The sequence below is a fragment of the Pezoporus wallicus genome, unplaced genomic scaffold, assembly GCF_028554395.1.
Source record: "Pezoporus wallicus isolate ANWC-B61680 ecotype Strahan unplaced genomic scaffold, APGP_CSIRO_Pwel_v1 contig_227, whole genome shotgun sequence".
Classification (NCBI taxonomy): Eukaryota; Metazoa; Chordata; class Aves; order Psittaciformes; family Psittacidae; genus Pezoporus; species Pezoporus wallicus.
The window spans coordinates 13,693,579-13,717,361 of NW_026635704.1; the positions used below are offsets into that span (position 1 = coordinate 13,693,579).

The following is a 23,783-nucleotide window of genomic DNA, read 5'->3' on the forward strand; positions in this document are numbered from 1 at the left end:
AATAAAATGGTGGCAAGTAGAGAGTAGTGAGTGCAACATTTTTAATTCATGCTGTTTTCTGGTTGTCAAAGGGTAAGTGAGCATGAGATGAAAGCCAGTGCCATGTCTATTTTAAGTCCATGTCTTTATATTGCTCCTCAAAAGAGAATGATCCTACTGACACATTTTTGGGTTTCACCCTACTCTTGCAATTATCATTCAAGTTCCTGTATTTATTCAAAGTCAGTATATAATGCAACAGACATTTTTGTGGGTTTATCTGGACTTTAGTTTTTTCTTTATCAGAAGATGAAGTTAAAATTCAAAGAACTGAATGCTTAAAAATAAATCTTTCTGTCCTATAAAAAGTCACACATAAAATACCAGCTCCTGACTTGACCTCTCAATGAGCTATAACTGTAATCAGAATGAGGTGCTGTAGTCTTGCAGTGGTAGTAGTAAATACAAAATTGCGTATGTGTGCACACTGTTATCATGGGCAAGTGGGTAATTCATGAATGTAATGCTCAGTATATGAGGCTCCCCAATGGTGTGTAATCATTTCCACACACAGTTTTCTGCATGTTGCTGGTTGTGTGCACCAGTGCCCAGTATGGCACTGAAGGATGGCACTAAGTCATGCAGGCACAACCACATAGTTTCAGGTCTCTCTGGGAAGTACCCCATGAGCCACTCCTGAAGACAAATGTACATGTGCTCTCTGTGTGCTGGGGTAGCCTACTGATCCCGTAACTAAGAAAATGGAAAGAAAGCACAATGTACATTATGATAAGCTCCAGGATAGCAATCCATTGTGGTTTAGAGGAAAATGAAAGATAGATTTTTCTGTTTTGTTTGGCTTTTGAAGCTTTAGTCTTTCATTAATGATTTCTTTGATTCCTGTAGTTGTACACTGTCAGAGACTGTAGGATAGTTTATCTCCTCCTATCATTTTTTGCCCTGTGTAAGCCTATTCAGAATTGCCTATAAGGGTCAGCACTGATCTGTCTAACTTCCATGCCAGGTAAATAATCAGATATAATTGCACTAAAATCAATGAATATATACTGACATGAAACTGTGAGAAGAAAATCAGCCTCATAGTGTTTTATACTTGTATAGCTGAAAGCCAAAAATAGCTATCATAAACACAACGTGTCCTTTCAGAAGGAATAGTCAATGCCTATCTTACAGTTGTCCAAAAAGTTTCTTCTATTTCAGCAGCTTTGGGTTAGGAAATTGAAGGCAGCAATCTTGGAATGAGAACATAATCGGAGAAACTTTTTGTTCCAGTAACTAATCTCCTTCTCCTTAATTCTGTGCTGTTAATCTTAGCGTGCACATACCCACACTATTAACATTTGGCAAGGACTGTTTTCTTAAACAGGGACCCTTAAGCGTGTTGCCAAATACACAGGGTTAATTCTAATGACTGTGTTTTAAACTGCTGCTCTTTAATTATATATGTTCCTATCCTAGGCATAACAGCAAAATGTAAGTGGTATGGAATGTTACATTCCAATTAGTTTTGATGTGCAAATGGGAATTAGAGTTGATGGGTAAGCCTGACATGTACTGCATGACTTGTCATGTTTTTCCTGGAGAGAGGGGAGTCTTGGGACTGAGTCACCAATGAAGAACATGGAGCCCCGCAGGCACAGAACTGGTGCAATGGAGTGATGAGTCAGACCTTTTATCTTCAAATTCGGTATTAGGTGGTATTCATGCATGGGGTGCATTGCACTCATTGTGTACCTAGGCAAGTAACTAGCACAGAAAAACAGTCCTCTGACTCTGGGACACTTTTTCTTGGCAGAGGTGGTCCTGCTTCTATTGAGATGAAAGGGTGTTGGTTAAGATTGTGTAGGAAATCACAGTGTATTAGCTTGCTGATCAAATCAGGTCTGCCAGGCAATATACATCCATTTCTTACATTGTTTCAAATCCCGTAGTAGTATGACACATTACTTACATTTTCAATTCCTGCATTGTAGATCTGTACCAGCTTTTTCACACTTCTGAAACCAGATAGAGGAGGAGGAGCAGTGTTCATATGCCCCAATATGTGTGTAAACTATATGTCTTTCGGGAGTGTTGCTGTGGAATGACAGTATTGTTTCTGATCCCAGAGGAAGTTGATGTTATTGCTAAGCTAATGAAAATAGTTGAAATTTCGTAGAAGTGGTAGCCTCAGAAATATGTTAAACAGCGAGAGTGAAGGTGGCTCACTCAGCTGTTTCTAGAAACAAAACAAAGCCTTACATCAGAGATGTCTTCACTTAGTCACTTAGCCTGAAATTTCTTGAATAGCGATCATTAATAACACCATATCTTCTCAGGCTCACAGAGCATGAAAGTTCCTTGATTTATAATCGTTTGGGAGCAGGTGCTCAAAATTGTGTCCACTTGCACAAACAGCACAAGTGTGACACTTCTGCTGAAAATGGAGTGGGCACATACAGGGGTCAATTGTGTGTGTAGCGATTGGAATGGCCCGGAAGAGTGTAATGAAACAGCTCCCTATCCTACATCATTAGAGAAGCTACTAAAGAGACTGTGTTTGGAAAAACATGAGGATTTTATCTGAAAGTTTTAGCAGAAGGTTATTGATCTGTATGTTTTAAAATCTTGTGAACTGTAAAAAGTCACCATTTTGTGATCACCACAGATATTAGTGTTGGTTGGGGATGGGGGGGGGGGTGTTAATGGTCTTGCAAAAAAAGCTTCTGTCTTCTCACATTGCCTTAAATTGGAAAACTTACAATGAAGACACATTGGAAGTGCAGGAAAGATGTGCCAATTTAGGTCTAAATCATTCCAATTCCAATTAAAGTGTAAATGATTTTATTTGTTTTTAAGTTAGATATACCTGTTGTATTCTCTAGATGTCTAGATATCTAGAATATCACCTGTGAAGAAATCAACACAGGCAGGGTTTACCAGTTGTGGCAACTGAAATGAAATGCCAAACCACTTGGAGGAACTTGGAAATTTCAGTGGTCTTTGTGTCCTGGTGTGGAGATCCACAAACCTGAGACTAGTTGCACTAATGAAGAAAGTAATGCCAGAACTGGAAATCTCCAGAGAAACCCATCTCAGCTCTAGAGAGATGGATATCTAAGAAAAGCTTTCAAGTACTACCTCTTGTTTGGATTTAGTTACCACGGAACTGGAATGCCATGAAGTCACAAGGTGATATCATGCAATCAATATTATTTTGCTACTGACTTCAGTAGAGCCAGGGTTTTGCCGTGCTGCTTATTAAGGTGATGGCTTGGCTTCATGAGCGAAGATTTGGGAAGGGCTTTAACCACGCTTACTACAAGTACGATGACCAAATCTAGCTGGAAAAAGGGGTGCTTAGGCAATCAGGAAGTGTCTGACCACAACTGTCAGCTCCTGAGCTAACTCAAGCTACCCAATGCGCTGGTCCGCCCACATGCAGCGTTGGATCTGCAGCTTCCCATGCGCCTTGTCACCTACCGTTTAGACCCTTGCCCGTCCATAAAGACAAGTGAGAGTAAGCCCTTCCAGCCTGCGCAGTGGATTTTTTAGGTGAAGCTCAGCTAGCACAGAAGCTTATTAAGGTAGGCAGGACTGAAATGTATGGGGCTAAATCTTTCTTTCATTTATGATGACATAAATCCAGTCCCAGTGTATTTTCATCCTAACAGTGAAGAGAGAAAGAGATCACAACTGTATCAGCTGTCCATGGCATATCCACAACTGCTGCTAGAGCATGCAATTATTTTATGATCTTCCTGTATGCTATGCAAAACCTTTACCATTAAACGTGTGACATCATCTTCTCCTCCTGTAACCACTGTATTTATCATGGGTATGTGAGAAGTTAATGCTGACAGTTCACATACCTGTGCATATGCCACAAAGATCCAGAGGGAGATCCTGAGCTGTATCTTTTATTGTACAGAGGCTGCATTTGTATGAGGATGCTCTGTATAAGCAGAACGGCCTGCAAAGGGAAATACAGAGATTTTTGTAACTATTCAAAAGAGATTACAACTTAAAAGAATTCCATCCTATAATGTACAAAGTACAAAAATAAAGGCTCTTTTCAGTTAAATCCTCTACCAGATTGATGTCAAGAAGCAATGCAATATCTCAAATGATTTGGGATTTTTTAATCTTCTTAGCTAGAAGAGATGTCAGAAGAGCCAGGGGTGGAGATCTACAAAAATGCAGTAGAAGATTCATGTGGAATTTCCTCATGCAGTGGTCTGAATGCCTCTGCTTGTTTTGCTTAAAATGAAATTCAGACTTCAGAAGCATACTTGATTTTCTTTTCTCTTGATGCTGACAAGCTCTGCTTTCTCTTTGCTGTCTAAAGATATAACAGCAATTAAAATGTAGTGTGCCAGCGATGTCTATAAACTGCTTTGTGATGTAAGAATCATTACGTAAGATTTTTTCTGACATGAAGAAAATTAACAAGAGCAAAGAAGTCTTTTGGTATTATTTGCAGCTTTTCGAAAGTTTAGCTGGAACTTCCTCCTCATGGTGACTCCTTGTGCAGCGGGTGTGAGTGGAGGCTTGTTTAACTGGTGACACTCCTCTATAGTGAAATTTGTCCGTGTTGTTTTAAATAAACGCCTGATATAATTTTGCCCTTAGACCTTACAGGTGAATAGATCTGTTGAACAGTGAGATCTCGTTGAACTGTGCATCTTGGCTTGTGCAGGAAGGTGGAACTGTGTTTGTACCATGTTTGGCACCAGGTAAGATGGATGAGCTGGTTCCAACCAGGAGGAAGAGCCAATTGAGAGGTCCCAAAGCAGAGTCCAGGTGACTGAAGGAAAAGAAGATAATACAACCTTTTCTGAAATGTGATTTTTTCCATTAAAGGATTAAAACCCCAAAGTAAGCTGTGACCCTCCTCTTTCTTCAAGTGATAAAGATGAAACAGTGCAAGTAGAAAAAGTAATGATCAGAAATGGAAGAGGGAGCAGTGTGTGTGTGTATGGCCTTCCTGGAAAGGTTTGAGCTGAACTCGAAGATCTGATGCAGATTTTTCTGATCTTGACCTCTGATTCCTGGGCAGTTGTAATTACTTGCCAAGCCTGCACACATGTGAAAGGAGCTGCCTTTTGCAGGCCATTTTTATATGCCTTTATGCTTCCCAGAACTGCCCTGCTATTTATGTGTATTGAGTTTTCTCACAATTGCCCTGTTGTACTTGATTGGTGCCAGAGTTAAATGGTGGCTGGCCTGTACTTAGCCACAGCAGCAGTTGTCCACTGTTAATCACTGCCACAAAGTGGATCTTGATGGCAGTCTGAAGTACCAGTCAGCTCTCCTCTTTTCTTTCCTCTTTGAAGTCTTCTTTGCTTTAGTATGTGTGTCAATGAGCATGGTCATGTGGTATGCAACACAAACTTGAGCTGTGCTGGGAGGCTTGCCTCCTTGGAGAAAGAAGGGCTCTTGGCTGCCCACCAAAGCCCATCATGGCTTGACAGTTATGCCTTAGTGGAATGGACCGACCAACTTCTCAGTGGGCAGAGTGCCAGCCTAGCAGATGGGCCTGAATGTGGGCAGCCAGCAAAGCACATACATACTTGTAGATGTAGATGGTTGTACATATGAGCATAATAAATGGGGGTCTTTGCAATTTGATAAAAAGTTGCCGAAACGAAAGGTTGAGTACTAAAGTGATGAGCCTGAAGGGAGACTTCTCTGAGGGAGGGGGCATGTCAGAGTGCTCAGAGGCAGGATCTGTGGTTTCCTTGTTGCTCTCTGCTTGCAGTTTTGCAGATTATATAATAAACAAAGGAGGCTATTTAGTCTTTTGAATCCAGGCGCTCTTGTTACTACAACTGGGAATGTGGAAAATGACACTTTACTGTAGTGAATCCCCTTACAAACTACTTGAAGCTTCCTACCAGCTCAGATTCTACCAACGCATTTACTGGTACAGGTTGAGATCAGTGGAAATCTGTGCATGCCACCCTTTTAGTTTTGAATTACATTTTTAAATATGAGATACTTCACTGATCAAGAGTTACATGGAAATCAGTTACCAGGATGGAACAGAACAAAACTTTCTTTGTAGGTCGTATCTTCCAAAATCTTCGTGTGTAGTTAGTGAGTAAATGCTAATCCCTTTCCATGAATGACAGTCAGCTAATACATGCATGAGGGCCATACAGTAACTGATAATTAAACACTTGTAGGCCTTTTGAAGACCTAGCCATCAGTTGCATCGTTACAGAAGGGACATAGAAAAAGCGAGGTGACTTGAACTTGTCTTCAGAGGGGTTTGATTGAAGAAGCAAATTTCTCTTGAACCCATTTCCCTAATTTTTTCAGTGTATTGCTGGAGAATTGCCTGGCCTTGCCGTCTCAGGGCACACAGGTATCTTGCTTGAAGGTCCAGGTCCTTACTAGGAGAAAGCGCTAGTGGATTGCAGGATTAAAAGCATCCCATACCCAGCTGGAAATTGCCTCAGGCTTCTTTTAAAATGCTGGAAGGTCTGTGGACACAGTTTTCCTTGAGCTGATAGGGCAAACCAAGAATCTGTGATTTTTGGCTCTGGATACCCTCAGTATAAAAGTACAGACTTAACATTTCTAGGACCCTTAAGTTAGATTTGCAGGAATTATCAGGATAAGAAAAATCTTTTCTCAAATCCTAGAAATAAATTGTATTTACCCAATCCAGTGTAAGCCCTTTACGCTTAACCTGAAGACATGGCAGTTGTCTGCATGACTCCCAGATTGAGTGCTGTGGTTGCTGGCTTCTAAGTGCCCAGAGGAGTTTTACAAGCCAGCACATTAAATGTGCTAGCAGGCCTAGGGAATATGTTTTGTCTTTAAGGATTGGACCAGGATTTTGGTGGGGGCTGACCTGCCTGGCCAAAATCAGTACAGTGAAAGAACTGTTTTGAGGAGATGAAATAATGAAGCAATTTCTAAGGGCTCAGATTTCAAAAAGACAATTAAAAACTCCTGTAGGTTTCAGGGGCAAGTATTTGCTCCTGTAATGAAAATGACAACAATATGACTAGTGAATTCTGAATGGAATGGAAAGATGTATTCTGGTCGGAGTATAATGTCTGACGTACACACACTTTTTATTAACATTTTATTCTTCTTTTAGCCTTTCAGAGGTGTTTACCATGTGACTCTGCTTCTTAAATAATAACCAGAACAAGCAGTTTCATGGTGGTGTGCACTAATTAATGGAAACTATAGACATTTAAATCCCGTGTGCGGGAATACTGCAAGTTTTGACTCATTTAATGCCTGTCTCCTTAGCCCACATCTGCCATTCCTCTTTGTGCAGGCAAGGGGGAGCATAGCTCTTAAGTGTTTTTTATCAGTTTTCTTATCACCTGTATTCAGCTGCTTCTGGTGGAACAATTAGAAAAACACAGGTGCAGTACTCCAAAGAGCTGAGAGAGGGCAAAGGGAAAGAAAAGCAGGATGGAGAAGGAAGGTTGTTAAAATGGGAAAATGGGGTGGAGAAAAATGGTATGCGTAAGGAGAAGGAAAACAATGCAAAAGGGAAGGATAGAGAGAAAGAAGAAGGAAAACATGTGAAACCAGTTGAAAGAGGGAGAAGAAATGGGGGAGAAAAAACCCACATCATCAGATGAGGACTGTACTGTGTTAATGAAAATTAGTGCATGCTCCAGCTAAGTTCCTTTTCTCTTAACGTGACAGAGCACGACTCATCTTGCAAAGGCTGCTCTGGGAAAAGGGTCCCATTTGGCCGTACAGGGCTACTTGCATGAGGAACTGGCTCAAGAAGATCTTGAGATGGACAAGACTATGATTTACTTTTTATTGCCGAGTCTGTTAAGGTGGCAATATACTTGTCCTCCTCTAATTACTGGCACTGAAAAGAGCAATGTGAGTCTCTGTATGTTTTAAGCCTGTAGACCGTGCGTTGGAAGTTGAACTGCATCATGCTGTGCTCTGTATATAACCTTCTGCAGAGCAAGGTGATACAGACTGTCAAATACTGTAATACTAGTGGTATTACTTTAGTAGTCCCTGTTTCTCCAGACAGATACAGAAGATTCGAAAGCAGTCAGTGTTTGTGAGCACTGCATCAGTATACCCTAAAAGGCACTTTGCTAATTTTTGCTTCCTGACCCCTGTTTATCTAGTCAGATTAAGACCAAAATTGTTATGGACAACAGCATGAAACTTTTGCACAGAAAAGATAAACGATAGCTGTTGTACAAGATTAGTAACTTAAAATGCAGCTACTTTAGTACATTTGCACCGAGATTAGCCAGTCATCCTTCTTAGGCAGAAGAGCAGGTAGAATGCCTTGATGTTTTGGTGAGGGGTGTGTTTCATTTGTCCCATTGTAATGCTCTGCCATATTTCCACAGGGAATGCTACATATCTGATACGCTAGGAGACCCATATTATTATTGCTATTTGCATTTGCACTTAAATATTACTTATCTTACTATTAAAAACAAGCTAGCAGAAAGGTAATTATTCCTTCATAATTTGTGACTATTTCCCCATTCAACACATGAAAACATGTAGTAGGGCATTATAAAACTCTCTTGATTTGTTGTAGGCAATCAGACTTTTGATGGTGTGCTTGACTATCAGAACAAACCACCGTGACTTCTTTACCATAAGCTCTGTTCCAAATAATTAATGTAGTGTTAGTGGGCTTGCTGAAGCAGTAGGCTATATAACAGGGACTGCAAAGCATGGAAACCTACTGTGTCTTTCTGTTATAAAAAGGCCCTGCTTGTGCTGGAGATCCTATGAAGAATTTGTAGAGATACTTGAAAGGATAAAACACTGTATAAAATCCTAAAGTTCAAAGAGAAAATACCACTCAGGATAAAAAAAGGGAGCTTAACCCAGCAGCAGCTTAACCATATATGACAGATCTAGTGCTAAGTCCTGCGCCACCAATGCAAATGCCTCTAGATTTCACCAAGTAGCCAGATGGAAGGACTGGAAGAAAGGCTTTGAGGATACTGACCTTTTGGGGGGTGGGGGGTGTGCAGAGAGAAAGGGAACGTGCTTCCCAGTAAATGACTGTGATTTTCTGGGAAGGATATAAGAAGGGAAAGTTTAATACATGGACAGCTAGATCTGTCTTGCATTTTCTGTGACAACTACTTTTAAAGCCATTAATATGTATTTGTCTGTATTTCTGTGCAGGATTATGCCATAAATAAAATTGAGAACTATGCAAGTTGTCAACTCTGTTATTCTGACATGGGGATAGATTACACCAGGCCTGAGCAATGATATCAAGAGCTGAGACTTAGAAGAATCATTAGCTATGTCCTCCTTCCTGTGCCATACGGTGACATGAACTTTGAATCAAAACTGATCACCTTCAGGCCTTGAGGGTAATCAGAATTGCAGTAAAAAGGGTGGTTTAGAAGTGACAGCTCCTCCTAGGTAGTTCTCTGTGACCTTTAATCATCTCTATGTGTGTCCTGGACCCAACTATTTTCTTGTCTTGCCAGCTCCCCACAGAAACATGTCATAGAATAGTCAGCTCAGCCATGCTTCATGCTGTCTCCTTCCTCCCTCTCTCCCTCCATCCCCAGTGCAGAGCTGCTGTTGTGTGCGCTCTGCTCTACAAGCCCAAGCATCTTCTCTTCCATTCTGCCAGTGGTGCTTGGACTTAAGGAGCTCTGCGTTAGCTCAGCCACTGCTGCACGTTGACCATGGATGGCATGTAAGCATGCAAATTATGTCAGTAATTTATTTGCAGTAGTTGTCACACAGAGCAACACAAACCTTGGTGGCTTTGGCAGGCTGCTATTGCTGTAGGAGATGGGCAGGGACAGCTTACGTAAGTGCCCAAGGAAAGGAAGGAAACAACATTTTAGCAGCTGTGTTGATAGCAGGTGCTGTTTCAGGCTTCTTACCCAGTGCCCAGAGTCTTTGTTTCAGGTAGTGGGAACATTTGTAAGGTAGAAAGTTCTGTTGATTTCAGAATATCTTAATGTTAGATAAAGTGAATATGGTCACATAGCAGTAAGTTCAGCCCCAGGAAAGTATGTATGAGACTGCTGTCACTGCTAAGAGATGCATGCTTGTTGGAGGCCATGTTGTGGCTTTTTGGCCCGTACAAGCATAGCAATGGTTTATCTTGCTTTTGTTTATTTGTAGGAAAAGAAAAGATGGAGCTGCATCTCTTTTCTGAAGCTATAGATTAAAGGTACTCTCTCCCCCCCCCCCCCCCGCTTTAGTTTTTAGGAGACTGCAGCAATGTATTCTAAGCAGTCACAGAAGCTTTAATGACAGCTGTTTTGCTTGAAAGCCTGTATCTGTCAGTGTCTGTAACATGATTTGATGTAATCCTTTGGATTTCCTTATGTTTAAAAAAGCTGCAGTCTTCTTCACCTACCAAACCACTTTTAACAGTTGAAATTTTAGCAGGGAATATTTAAAAAATCTACCATCTCTGATGATCCTACTGTTTACGTTTTTTAATACATCTCTTACCTTAGTCTGAATGACCAGCTAAGGACATGACTTAGTAAATATGGGAGTTTGGGAAAAAGAAGCTCACAAATAAAATAGTGCTAGCAGAAATCTTAGTAGTCTCATATTCCTATGCCATTTGCTGCTCAAAAGTGAGGAAAACCATTTAAAAGCGAACTTGTGTTTCATGGTAGTCTTTATGCCTATGAGTCAATCTCATTTTACAACTCGTCTGTTGAGATAATTTGTCCTTGAAACCCAGATTTCTCTTACCTACACTGACATGTGTTTTGCAAGACCTTGAAATTACACAATGGAAGGAGAGCTGAAAACTGGTGCCGAATCTCCTAGATGGTCATGGTTATCCGGAGCTTTAGTTTCATGCACTATGGTACTGCAGATTGTGATGTGCAGGCAGTCAACACTGCACGTGTGGCTGTCCCTTTGGCCAGCTTGGGTAAATGCAGATTCACCTCAGAGGGTAGGATGTGGTTGTATGGTTCCCTCAGCGGATGGGCTCTCACTTCCTCTTCCCTCCCGCTTTGTTTGCCTGAGACACTTCACTTTTTCTCAGGCATTAATAATTGCAAGGGGAAGGTATGGACTGATGCAGTGGGTCCTATGGCATGCTGCCTTGCTCAGAATGCAAAGGAAGACAGTGGGGATATAAGGCCTGATTTTAGCACTCCTGAGTTAGCTGTTTGAAACCACCTAAGTCCAGGACACTTGAATTTTATCCTTTTTTTTTCCAGGCGACTCTCTATGGCCCTGCCTAACTGAAAAAGCAATGGTCTTCCCATTGGTATTATGATTTACATCTCAATTTGTTGATACCAACACACTATCCTTGCTGAGCTACAAACTTATTTGATCAAATCCAGTTATCCAGAATTACCAGCATCCAGTTGAGTGACTGTCATGGGGCTTTGGGCAGGGGGAAAAGGGTGTTTATTTGTTCATTTTGGGTTTTTTTCCTTTCCTTGCTTTTCATCAACTTCTTTACACTGAAAAGACAAAAACAAAGCTTGCATATTGTTGTAGTTAGCTCCTCACGCATCTGTTTTCATTTAAGGGTTACATTTAAGAACACTGGGGCCAATCTACATTTTTCTAGTAGTCTTCAAATGCAGCAATTAAGAAGGATTTATTGCTTTGTTTGCAAAGCCCCACACCAAAAGGAGAGGTGTTTCTGTTTTCACTTCCTTGTCTTTGGCAGCCTCACAGCAGTGAAGCTTTCTGGGCCTCTTGCTGTCTGCTTGGCTAAGTCCAATGAATCTTTTGTTAGCAAGGGGTAAAAAATACATTGAGGATATTTTTGCATTTTATGCTTTACCTCATACTTCTCCTTGTGTTTGGGTAGAACACAGCAGCAATTGGAGCATAATTTATGAAATGTTCTTTAATGTGAACACGTTTAAGTTGAAGCTGCAGCATACACTCATACATCCTTGAGTATCAAAACATTTGTTAGCAGTGTTATGCGAGCAGTGAGGCTGGAAGCTCAGGCCTTGAGAGGGTCTTTACTACTTCTTCCACAGCTTATTTTTCACCGCTTATTACTTTCCCCCCCCTCTCCCCCATCTTGCAAGAGCTGAGTGTTTGATGTGACTTTGTTTTGGAAATTGGTAACATGCACTTTCATACTATTTGTGAATCATCAATGTCATTAGATAGTAAGGTATTTAGCTGGATTTTGATATATAAGGCTCTGCTCCATGTGGTCTGTGCATCTGTATTAACTGGCTTCTTAAATACTGCAGTTTTCTACTTGGCAAATACTCTCAGCAGAAGCACCTACAGCAGTTGCTTCTAGAACTGCAGCATTTATAACTGGTAACTGTACTGGTTTTTTTAATATCCTATTTTTAAATCTCCCTTTTAAAAAGAAAATAATGGAACAGTTATCAAGAAATGTAGCAAAAAACTACCCCAGTCCAAGAGGTTTTACAGAAAATACAAAGCAGTACAGCTAATCTCTGCCTTCTCATACAAAAGGAGCGTGTAACACATAGTCTAGGCAGTAGATCCTTAACTCCACAGATTCATACAGCTCCACTGAAGTAACTTTTGAGAGGATCTGCCCTGCTTCTGTGTTCCTTGTGAAGCTATGAATGGTAAAGCACCCAGCATATACTCTGGGGCAGCATCAAACTACACGTCTGAGAGAATGGAAATAAGTGCTTGAATATATACATACATGTCTGCAAATGTGGGGTAACTGGATTTCTTAGCATATTGGGTGCAGAGAGGAGACAGTGATGATGGATGAAAAAAAACCCTAAAAAAATGTTAGAAATGAACATCCAGGAGGCTTTTTTGAATTATTTGTGCAGTCTACCACAAAAGCACAACAACAAAGAGAAGGTCAAAATCCTGAGAACCGGGATTGCAATGATCAGAGGCCCTTTCAAATGGTGTGGAGTCCATGCCTGCATTAATCCCGAAGTGACTTGTTTCAGTAAGAGGGAATATATTGAACACCAAGAATTGTTCTGTTCTTAGTGAACTGACTGAGGATGAACGCATTTCCCTCTTGTAATTGGAGAAATATAAAGTCAGCCCATTTCTCACTGCAGGGCTTCAAGTCCCAAACAGGTGGGAGTTCATCCATTGTTCCACCTAACTGACACGTGAATTTGTCTCCTTTGCTATTTAACTACTGCATCCCTGATAACACTGGCCACTGTGAAAGTAATCGTTTCCTTTTGTCAGATTTCAATCTATTTAATAGCATTGTCAAATAACAAATGCTTCTGTTGCTGTCAGTACAACTCCTTTTTTTCAATGTAAGCAGGAAGAAATGACATCACAAAAACCTTGGGAAGTGGTAGTAGAGCTGACTTCTCATGGCAATCTGTGCAATCCAAGTGCCACATAAGCCCCTGGTTGCAGAGGGAGGGCTTCTCAAGGCTGAATGATAATAAGTTATGACCTTCCATGTTTGGTACACTTATTTCCTCTGTTACTGAGCACTTCAGATGATCAAAAATAACCAGCAAACATTTTGTGCTTGTTTAAGTAGTCTTTCGAATTGACAAGGCATGAAATCCTTAGACCAAAGGATAGTATTTTTCAGTAGGTTAAAAATGTCTGAAAGTCAAGAGGCTGAGTACATTTACCTCAGCCATGATTTTACTGCCATAATAAGATTTTTTTGCTTTGCTGCACCAGGACTTTAAGATTATGTTAGCTTATGCTGAGCTAAATCCAATATGGGATTTGGTTGTAAAATACACAAGGAGAGGTTTGTGGCTGCAGAAAGTCTGTACAATCCCCTTTCCAAGAGAAGATATTAGCGGGGTTGAAAGGAATCCGTTGCATAGTGCTGTCACGCAATCCTAGCTAAAGTAATGGTGGCCTTACTCTTTACACCCTTGCAAGGCTAACTTCACAAGGCTGACTGCAAGGGGGTAACTTCACTGGGCCTCTTCCACATGACAGTGTTCTTTCCCTGTGGGTATTTTGGTTTTGATTGCTTTACTAAACCTTGTGTTGACCAGAAATACATGAGCTCGATGAGTGATGCTCCTTGCACTTTGGGCTCCTTTGCGCTTCATGCGCAGTAGCTATAGAAGAGATACCTCCTTGAGCGCATACAGCCTGTACCAGAGGTCACCCACCCATGCATCATGAGCATCTGAGTAAACCCTTGTGCTCCCCCTCAGAAGGAGCATCCACAATGGCTGGAGCTTAACTACTATCATTTGATGATTCATTTGCAGTGCTTATTTTCTAAAAATTGCATAGCCTGTTCTCAAAAGCAAGGCAAAGAAAAAAGCAGCTGTTATGAAAAGAGAGGAAGAAAAACTCACATACAAAAACCACAGAGCCTTAAAGAACCAAAACCACATTGTTAGGGTGGGAAAAAAAGCCCTCACAATTTGCCGTGTCTTATCTTTGAATAAGATCAGAAATAGTTACATTTTTGAGGTACTGTTCACATTTTAGACAATTAATTGCTACAGTTGTGAGCCTAAGAATGAATGGATTTTAATTCAGTCCTTACTTGCATTTCTTACTTTTGTGGGGTTTCATAGAGTGTAATCCAGGGAGTTTTTCCCTGTTGTAAAAAGATGTGCTTTTATATTCAGTACTAGTGGGTTTTAGACATGTAATGTTGATACTGAAATAATCATACTGCTTTTTAAGTGTAAGAAGCATTGGAAATGACCAGTGTAAATTTTATTCTGTTGTATCACTGAATACAAAGATGGGCTTCATTGCAGTTCTCTTTCTTCTAGCATAGCTTTTATAAAATTTGGTTCGCAAGGCAGAAAATCAGCTTGGAAAAAAAAAGAGAAAAAGTATTTTCAGTGCTGTGTAATGTTTTGTGAAAAGTATTTGCTTTCATAGAATCATGGAATATTTTGGGTTGGAAAGGACCTTAAGATCATCTAGTTCCAATCTCCCTGCCTTGGGCAGGGACACCTCACACTAGACCAGATTGCCCAAGGCTCTGTCCAGCTTGGTCTTGAACTCTGCCAGGGGTAAAGAATTTACCACTTCTTTGAGCAATCCATTCCAGTACCTCACCACCCTTACAGTAAAGAACCTGTTCCATATATCTGACTTAAATCTCCCCTGTTTAAGTGTGAACGCATTACCCCTTGTTCTTTCTATGGAAGCAACTTCTTCCCTGTGGAAACAGCTCTTCCCTTTCTGTGGAAACAACTGATCAGCAACAAACTTGGCGTGAAACTGAAACTTCCCATTCAGAAATTTCATAATGTTTCTTTTAAAAATTCATGATTAAATTGAAATATTTTGACATCTCGAAATTCATTGTTTTCTTTCACCTCAGTCTAAACCTTTTGTTCCTTGAGCTGTTCCAGCACTTCATCCTGTGTCTCCCAGTACGTCAAGCTGTCCAGAGCAGAGGAGCATCTTGCATGGTGTATCACCACTATGCAGCTTCTGTGCCCACTGGGGAGGTTGCATTTACTGCTGAGATGATGTTTTGTCCAAAAGCAGCTCTGTAGGCCAGTCTGCAAAGCACCAAAATTAGAAGTCCAGTGAGGTACTCTGCCAGCCCAGAGAGAGGCAGCTTATCCCAAAATAAAACCATTCAGTCTGCTTTGAAAGTAATACATTTTTTCTGTGTGAATGAAACTTAGCTTCTAATGAAGTACTTTGTTTGGATGTTGCTGATGGAAGATTCTGGTTTTCAGCTCAAGTTAAAGCATTTCAGTGCTAAAACTCCTGTTGTTTGGTTTTGTTCTTCCAACCAGCTCTCTTCTGAGATTCTCTTATTCTTTGATTGCATGGGTTGTAATTGGGAAATAATTGTTGTGAAGCCTTCTCTTTTTATTAGATGCATTCCCTGTACTTAAAAGGAGGGAACTATGGAACCAATACTCTATCTTAAAGTGGAAAACACAGGTCAAGGCCAGATGATAAATTTTCCTGTAGACTGATACAGACATTTATGTTGGAGGTCCTGACCAAGTTGGAGCCCAAAGAAACATGAATTCCTGTCTGTGTGTGTATATTAAAGGGAATAACCCACAGATGAGTCACGAATGCAGCATTACTAATGACCCTACCCACACCAAAGCTGCTGAACCTTTCTGCAAGGCAGAGTGAGCTACAGACCTACCCGAGATGCCAAGAGCATCTCATCAGTATTCCCTGGAACTGATGGGCTGTGACAGACTTCCAAACCTGGCCTCCACCTTCTAGCTGAGGAGCTTGTGTAGAGCCCCAGAAAAAGACCTGTTCCCTGCCCATGTGTGATGTAGCCCATCCCCATCCTTTCCTTGGCCTCACCTCCTGTGCGGTGAAATCTCCCAACCCCCTGTAATGGTTGTAGCACTGAATTTACCTTTAAGTCATAAAGCAGCAGAAGAGAATCACACTAAATGAGTGAATGCATGCAAATAAATGTAATCCACAGAGAACATGATAATTTTTGCAATCTTAATGTTCTGGCTATATGCCTATTAGCATTACTTTCATGGATGAGCTTTCCTCTGATGTAGGATATATATTTTTTAAATGACCTTTGTAAAGGCAGTTCATTTGAAAGAGGTAGAAATAGTGCAGTGTTGTTTTAGTCCTCTTGTGGCTCTTCTTATTGAGCAAGCAGTGTTTCTTCCAGGCCAACACAAAATGTGAGTTGAAAGTAGGGTAAAAGCATTTAAGATCCAAGAAAGGGCACGTAGAAAGATAGGGTTAAAGAAAGTTGAAAAGCAAAATTTCAGCTGAAGGAGAAAAGACTGATAAATATATTGAAATCTTTTGATGGCTGCGAAGTTTATAAAAGGGCACCTCATTTCATTTTGGCGTTTGCTTTTAACTGTCAGTTTACTACAGCCGAGGTTTTGTTTTCATTCTGAAGAACATTTTGGGGGATGTTGTTTTTTCTGCTCTTGACTGTGATCTGCAAAATACATTTGAAAGATTTGCCATGTGAACGTGAGTACTCAGTGTTTTCATTAAATCTAGATTTAATGGATCTTTCTTAACGAATTGAGATCGATCATTCTTTTTTCACCTTTGTATTTTGTTTTTCTGGTTTGCTACTGTTCTGTCTTCTGAGCCAGTGCAAGCTCATGTTTTAAAAGGAAGCCATTTTCATACAAATCCTGGCACTTCCCATTTGGGCTGCTAAGTCCTGTGGGGTTTTGCAGTAGATCCAGTCAGAGCTTGCTGTTTGATTCCTCCCACTCTCCTACTGCTACCGGCTACTCGCCTCTATGAATGGGAGGTATGTGAACCTTTCTGCGAGTTGCCTCTCCAGGGTTGTTCTTGTGGATATTTGACCTTGCGAATGCTTCTCAGAGTTGCTCAGTCTGCTACTGCATATTTGGAAATATGTGTGTTTGCAGGCTTAAGCAAGCCTTTCATACTTGCAGTCATTCCTACCATCTTAGTTTCTGTGAGCACAGGTACTGTTGCTGGTCTTAAGTTTTAAGGAGAGTGGTGATCCTGATTCCAACACAAGCATTGCCAAGTAGAAGGGCTGTTTTTATGCAAGACTCTTCCCCTTTTCATTCTCAGTGTCAGCTGTAAGAAAACATACTGCTTTTGCATTTTAAAGAAGGATGTTTCGAAGACTTTTGGTCCTAGACTATCACCTCAGAAGAATGTTCAGAATGAGAGAGCAACCACGCACCTACTTCATGTTCCTGGCGCTGGAGGCATATGAGTTGCTGGCAAAGACTGTTCTCCTGAATGGCCAGATCCAAAAGCCTTTGAGCTTAAAATCAAGGAAAGAGGCTCCATGGTAGTGCTGATAACAGTTCCCAGGCTGCTGATCTGTGGTTTGGGAGTGACTGTGAGGCTTTTCAGGATCTAGGAAGATCAGTTGGGTTAAAATAGTCCTTTGTTGCATTGCTACCATGTTTCTGTGAAAGTTTTAGTGATGAACTGGGGGAATGAATTCAGGAGCTTTGGGCTTTAGTCACTTGCTGGCTTCTCCACAAGGGAAGTGGAGTTCTCTGGCCCTGTTGCAAAACTACCAACCCTCAGAATACTGGACTTTTCATTAACACACGGCTTCTAGGTGGTCCAGTATTTTTAACTAAACCAATGTTATCCTTTATGGTACTGCAGAAAACTTTGGAAATGAAGTATATTAAAAAAAAAACAACCCAACAAACAAACCAAACCCAGTATAAAAGTTAAAAACCACAATTTTTGAGGCAGTACTGTGATTTCAGATTTCAGGGTGCTTTGTGTTGATATTCTCCTTTTTCTTTGGAAAATAAAATTAGTGTCAAACACATCTCTTATCTGGAATTAGATCAGGCACCAAACAAGCTCATCTGGAACATTTAATTTCTGCTATACCACAGACCTGTTTGAAGTCTAGGGCTTTATAAAGTAATTTTAACCATTTAGGAATAGCAGTTTGGATTAGAGTTGCATGTGTAGTAGTATCCCTTAATCTGAATTAATTGATTCCAGGAACTGAAAGTCAAGTGCACGAATATATTTTATGAGGAAAGATAATAGATTTTCAGCTGGTGTAAAGGAGATACGAGCCAACTTGCATCAGCATAAGGTTATTTTTCATACTTTGTTGAGGAAATTACTGTGTGATTTTATTCCTTCCTTCTCTAGCTTGTGTATTTGAAAATGGGAATCATGTTGGTTTTTTAGCATCTTTGGATGTTCACATCTAAAACCAGAAAGTAATCATATTTTAGAAGGCAAGTGAAAATTCACTACTACCTCTTCCTTGTGAGCTGTGTTGTGAATAGGGTGGTTTGCATTGTAGAGAATTATGTGTGTTTGTTACTTAAGAAAGAAAAGCTGTAAACAGGCTCAGTCAACTGCTGTGCTGAGTTTCATTCTGCTTTGTCTTTAGCTATCACAGCAGGAGGAAGGTACTTCTAATTAATGGCATTCTTCAGTATATGACAAAATATGACTCTGCTGTGACTTACAGACTTTACTGAGGATGGATTAGGAGTCAGGGAACAGTGAGATCTGCATGCATGGTCAGAGCAGTGTGGAAAAGTTTGCACTAAGGTTGACCCATATCACTGCTACCCATCTATCATTATTCACCAACATGAGTTAAGAATACAACTTAGATATTGACAGGGTATTCTAGCAGAATATTCTGATTTTTTAAAATACTTTTTTAATTCCTTTTGAAAATCCTTTTACGAATTAAACCCGTCATTATCCTTTCAACTATACTTATTTATAATAATCAGAATAGTAGAAATACATACTTGAAGAATAGATGTGAGTAGGACAAACAATCTGTGGCAGCACTGACTTTATGCAAAGAGCCATGATATGCAGTCCAGTGGAATTCTTGCTGTATGTGAGGTTTAGTGCATGTGGTTTTAGCCACCCCTGGCTCAGAGCCTGGGATAAACACCTTGATCTTCTATTCGGGCAGGTAAAGTGGAGCTGAGAAATGGTTTTTCTGAGACCTTTTAGGTGAAAATCTAATACCAAATTGTTTCTGCTGATTTCATTAGAGGTGCTGGCAACTGGATTGCTATTGATTGCCTTTTAAATCTGATTCTGCATTTTAAAAAGTTGTAAAAGAAAAATGACAGTGATATACGTGTACCTTAGTAGTCCTCTGTCAGATGTGAAGGAAACTGCAGTTTATCAATGACCTGTTAACGGGAGAAAAGCCAATGACTGCTCACAACCCGAAGGCCCTGATCCTACAACCTCTTAAGAGTTGTGTGTCCTTATTAATGTAAGTAACTGCACTGGACATCATGGGATTACTTATGTCAATAAAACGAGGTGACTTCGAGTGATCCTTCAGTCAGTACCTTGGAAGCTGTTCATGTAGGACAAAGCTATGATCAGATAATCAAAATCAGAAATGTGCTTTTCACACTGAAAGTTTGCCTGTGCTTTCCAGCTCACAATAGTAAAACATGTGAGGTTAATAATATAGAAGTAATTCAGTTTGTGGTGTTAATCATTACAAATTGTTTTGCTGCTTCTGTGGCCAGCTCATGTAGGTGGCTGAAGTCAGGCGGTTAGGCCACTTAGGTCAGGCAGCGTTTTCACTCATTTCCATCAATTCTGTATTTTCTCTTTGCTTTGTGTAGGCCTGATTTTTTTTAAAGCAGTATTGTTGATACATGTGACATTTTGTTATCTTCTTTAGCATGCTGATTGCATCAGACACAGTCCTAGGAGATACAGAGATATCTTCAGATCCTGTTATGGCAAAGGAATTAAAGGGGTATTTAGATCATGTAAAGATACTCAGCATCTTACATGAACAGGTATGTTATCCTGATAACGCTTGTGTGTACAGCAGAAGTCCGCAGCTCAACTGAAGGTGGGCCTTTAGGAACTCAACCAGGTGGTGTGAGAGCCTCTAATGATCACACCTCATCATCCTCATCCTCCTCTGCACCCACTGTATGCCACCCTGTCTTCCCCCTCATTTCCTCTTCAGGACTACCTTATGGATTTGGTCACTAGACCAGCATCCCAGGGCCCCAGTTCCCTGTGCTGTAGGAAAACAACAAAACACTCTTCAGCAGTTGCTGCATCAGCCCTAGCTTTTTTTTCTGTGATGAGGGTTATTCTGAGAGTTTAACAGCCCCCAATTGGGGGGAAATAGGACATTAAAAAGTATGTTTGTTTTTCTTCATTTGTATCTTTCCAGGTTTTTCTCTTTTGTTTTGCCTTCTGTCTTCCTTTATTTTAACTCTAACCCTTCTTTAGTCACAGTAGTTAGAAAAAAAAAACCAAACTAAAACACAAAATATGTTTTGAAGGCAAATATTTTGAAAACTGGAAAAAATAGGAACAGTTCATACAGCGTTCACTGAAAATTAAAGTATTTTCAGGCAGTAATAATATGTATAGTTTAATTGACTGTGCTGTGTGCATGTTAAAGATGGTCCTTCAGCTTACATCTCCCAAGGTAGGTAGTTGCACCAAACCTGAACTCTCTAGTCTGTGAGTTTTTGTTGTAATTAGGTGAAAGAACCAGATCCACTTTGGCCAGTGCCCTAAGTGAGAAGTAATTGTGTTCCAGTTGTGCTCCAGGGCTGGAAGTGTTTGAATTATGAATCTAGGTCCACTGACCAAAATGGTTTGAAGGTCCTCTAATGGATTTTATTATTGATGTTAATAAATGTAATTTTTTTGAGACACATAAATACAGTCCCATGATAGTGCTGTTGTAACTCTGTTAATCTCAAAATAAATCAATAGCCATTCTATTTTCTTTTTGCCTTCCTGGTGGCAGTATGTATTGATTGCAAAAAGAGACAGCTGGGAGATCCTGGTCAAGTTGAATTACTTCTCCAGACAGTTTTTTGGCTAAACTACTATCCCCAATTGCACTGCAGTGGATTTCCACCAGTCTTCAGGAAAAAAAAAAAGTGGGTAAATAACCTTGGTGTAGTAGTGATTTGCATGTTATTTCAGTTTGCTTGTGCTACTATGAGAACACAAGAAGGAAAAGACTATTATTTACTTACTGTATGCTGGTATGTGTGTTCCTATAAAAAGTAAAACCAAAGTTTGGTGGTTTCTCCTATGTTTCATCCAGAGTGACGTCTGTGCATTGCTATCTAGCTGGATTCAGTACCAGGCTTGAATGTATCATTTTGTGATCATGAATCAGTGATACCCAGACATAGCTAGTCAAAATGGCAAAAAATAATATTCCATAGGGAGCTTAGACTCATCAGGAAGAGACTGGAAAGACAAAATAAGCTGCCTGCAAGGCAAGCAGATTGTTTCCAAAGTGCAGCAAGCAGCACTTGTTGCTCCTCTTCTCCTGAGTTCTAAGCTCTAAGCTACTTTCTATCAAGACATCTGGTGATGGACCATCCTCAGCCTGCTCCAATAACAATATCTTTGACGAAGTATGAGCATGCTTCCCCAAAAATAAGTTCCTTGAGCATACTTTATCCAAAAATGGTGAAATCTGTGACATAAAAATACTTGAACTGACTGTCCTACTTTCCCCAGTTCCTAGACAGTTTGAGAATTACGGACTTTGTTTTCCTGTGTTGTTTGCAAATTTGTAGTTGAAGGTGATATTTTACAATAAAAGCAAAATATGCATCACTGTAAGTTCCACTTTCTGTGGTCCTTGACAGTAATGCTTTACAGTAGCCTTTATTTTGGTCAATCTTGCTTTCCAAAATAAAATTAAGGCCCATCATGTTAAGATTTATCCTAGATACCATCTTGTTTATAGTTTAAACTGTTCCTTTTCCCCTCTTTTCGTTTGTAAACTACTGTTAACCCCTGGTAGTGGTCAGTGTTTAACCCCTGGTTTGTACTCTTGAGTAGCATGTCACTGTTAGGGCACAACTCTTGTAATGGCTGAATGTCTCGTAGCTGCAATAAAAGGCTTGGGTCAAGCAGCATGGCCTGGACAAACTAGTTCCAGTAACACTTGCCTTTCTACAGTACTAGAGAAAATACTGAAAAATGGAAGAATAAACTAAAAAGCCTATGTTGTTTTGTTTTTTTTCTTTTCTTTCCTTCAACTTCTGTGTGAAAATCTTGAACTGATACTCAAAAGATGTTTATCTAAAATACACCTTTGAATAGAAAAGAAATTAAACTTAAGGAAAACACGATGTAACATGTGACCCAAAATTCTTACCTCTGGTTACACATGAAACACTCGGTTCATAAATTAGTTCCAGTATATTCTCAGGTAAGGAAGTTTAGTCCTAACAAAATAAGTGTGCATGCAGTAATGAAACCAGCATTGTTTTTATTGTCTGGGGACAGGGGATTGTAAGTGAAGTATTGTTACATGAAGTCTGTAGAGTTTAGGCAGACATTCTATTAACATGTGTATTTATGGTTTGTTTCATATGAATGTTTATAATGTTTGGTTCCTCCAAACATTATCAGCTAGTACCATGTGACAGCCTATCTGTCTGTGTTACCATCCATCCATAGAAACTCCAATGTCAAGCCACAGTTGCACTTGTATGATTCATAGCTGTTAGAAAGAAAGGCTTATTAGTCATCTACTTCATTGCCCTTCCTATATAAAATTATTCTATATTTTGCTGTACATTTACTACTTTTTTATCTGTCTAAATTTAAATTACTGAAGTAATGGAGCTCTCCCACTGCTATCCTCAAGAAAACATTCCAGAGCATAATAGATCTACTGTCAAGAAGTACAATAATTTTCTGGTATTAATTTTTCCTTTATTAACTTCATTTCATTGTGCTGACTACTGTCTTCTGGGCATTTTCCCATGATCTCACTTCAAAACTTCGGTTTTGCATGCTGCAAACATGTCGTGTTTATTTTCAGCTACTCTGTGTGCATATGAAGGGGTAAAAATTAACCTCTACAAGCTTATAAATTTGGCCTGTGTTTAGTAGGAGTAAGGCAATAAAACTGCTAAAATTAATTGGTTCATTTTAGAGCAGCACATCTTTGCAAAAGCTCCAAAAGTAATTACAAACAACAGCTATAAACTTCATGGGAGCTGGAAGTTGATTTCCTAGGCCACTCTTTACAAAGGATGGTTGCACTATCTGAATATAAGCAGGCAGAGTTAAGTTAAAGTAAAGCCTTGTGTAGACTTTTATTTTAATTGAAGTTTTCTAGTTTATCCAGAGATAGATATCTGGAAATCTGGATATCTACAGGATTGGTAGGATAATTCATACAGCTGAAGAATTTTGTTTCCCAATGGAGGTGCACTTCTGCGTGAGCTTGCCTCAGCTGTTTTAGTGCAAGCTTTACTTCAAAACAAAATGTTGGCTTGTGCTACCAGTTATTTCATGCCTGAAATGGACAAAGAGATGAAGAGCTCTCACTATCATCACAAATGCTTGGTACAAGATGGTGGTTTAAGATATGTTTTTCTGCTTTGCATTCAGATGATCTTTGTTACCTCAGGTAAAGGACAGTAGCTTAGCACAAGATACGT

General features: G+C 40.0%; 1 protein-coding gene and 1 long non-coding RNA gene across 21 annotated transcripts in view; both read left to right on the plus strand.

Moving 5' to 3' along the window:
• DTNA (dystrobrevin alpha) overlaps window positions 1-23,783 on the plus strand; it is a 229,614-nt gene that overhangs the window by 1,688 nt on the left and 204,143 nt on the right. The window contains exon 1 of one of the 20 annotated variants that reach the window (XM_057397730.1): window positions 21,229-21,249. The exons of the other annotated variants lie outside the window; for them this stretch is intronic. The gene's annotated coding sequence lies outside the window, so the exon portion shown is untranslated. Of the gene's footprint in view, window positions 1-21,228; window positions 21,250-23,783 lie in introns of those variants that run through there. 20 annotated transcript variants of the gene reach the window in all.
• On the plus strand, window positions 2,694-4,857 carry LOC130592956 (uncharacterized). The gene is made up of 2 exons (XR_008970718.1): window positions 2,694-3,245; window positions 3,567-4,857. It is a non-coding gene; the product is annotated as an uncharacterized LOC130592956 (long non-coding RNA).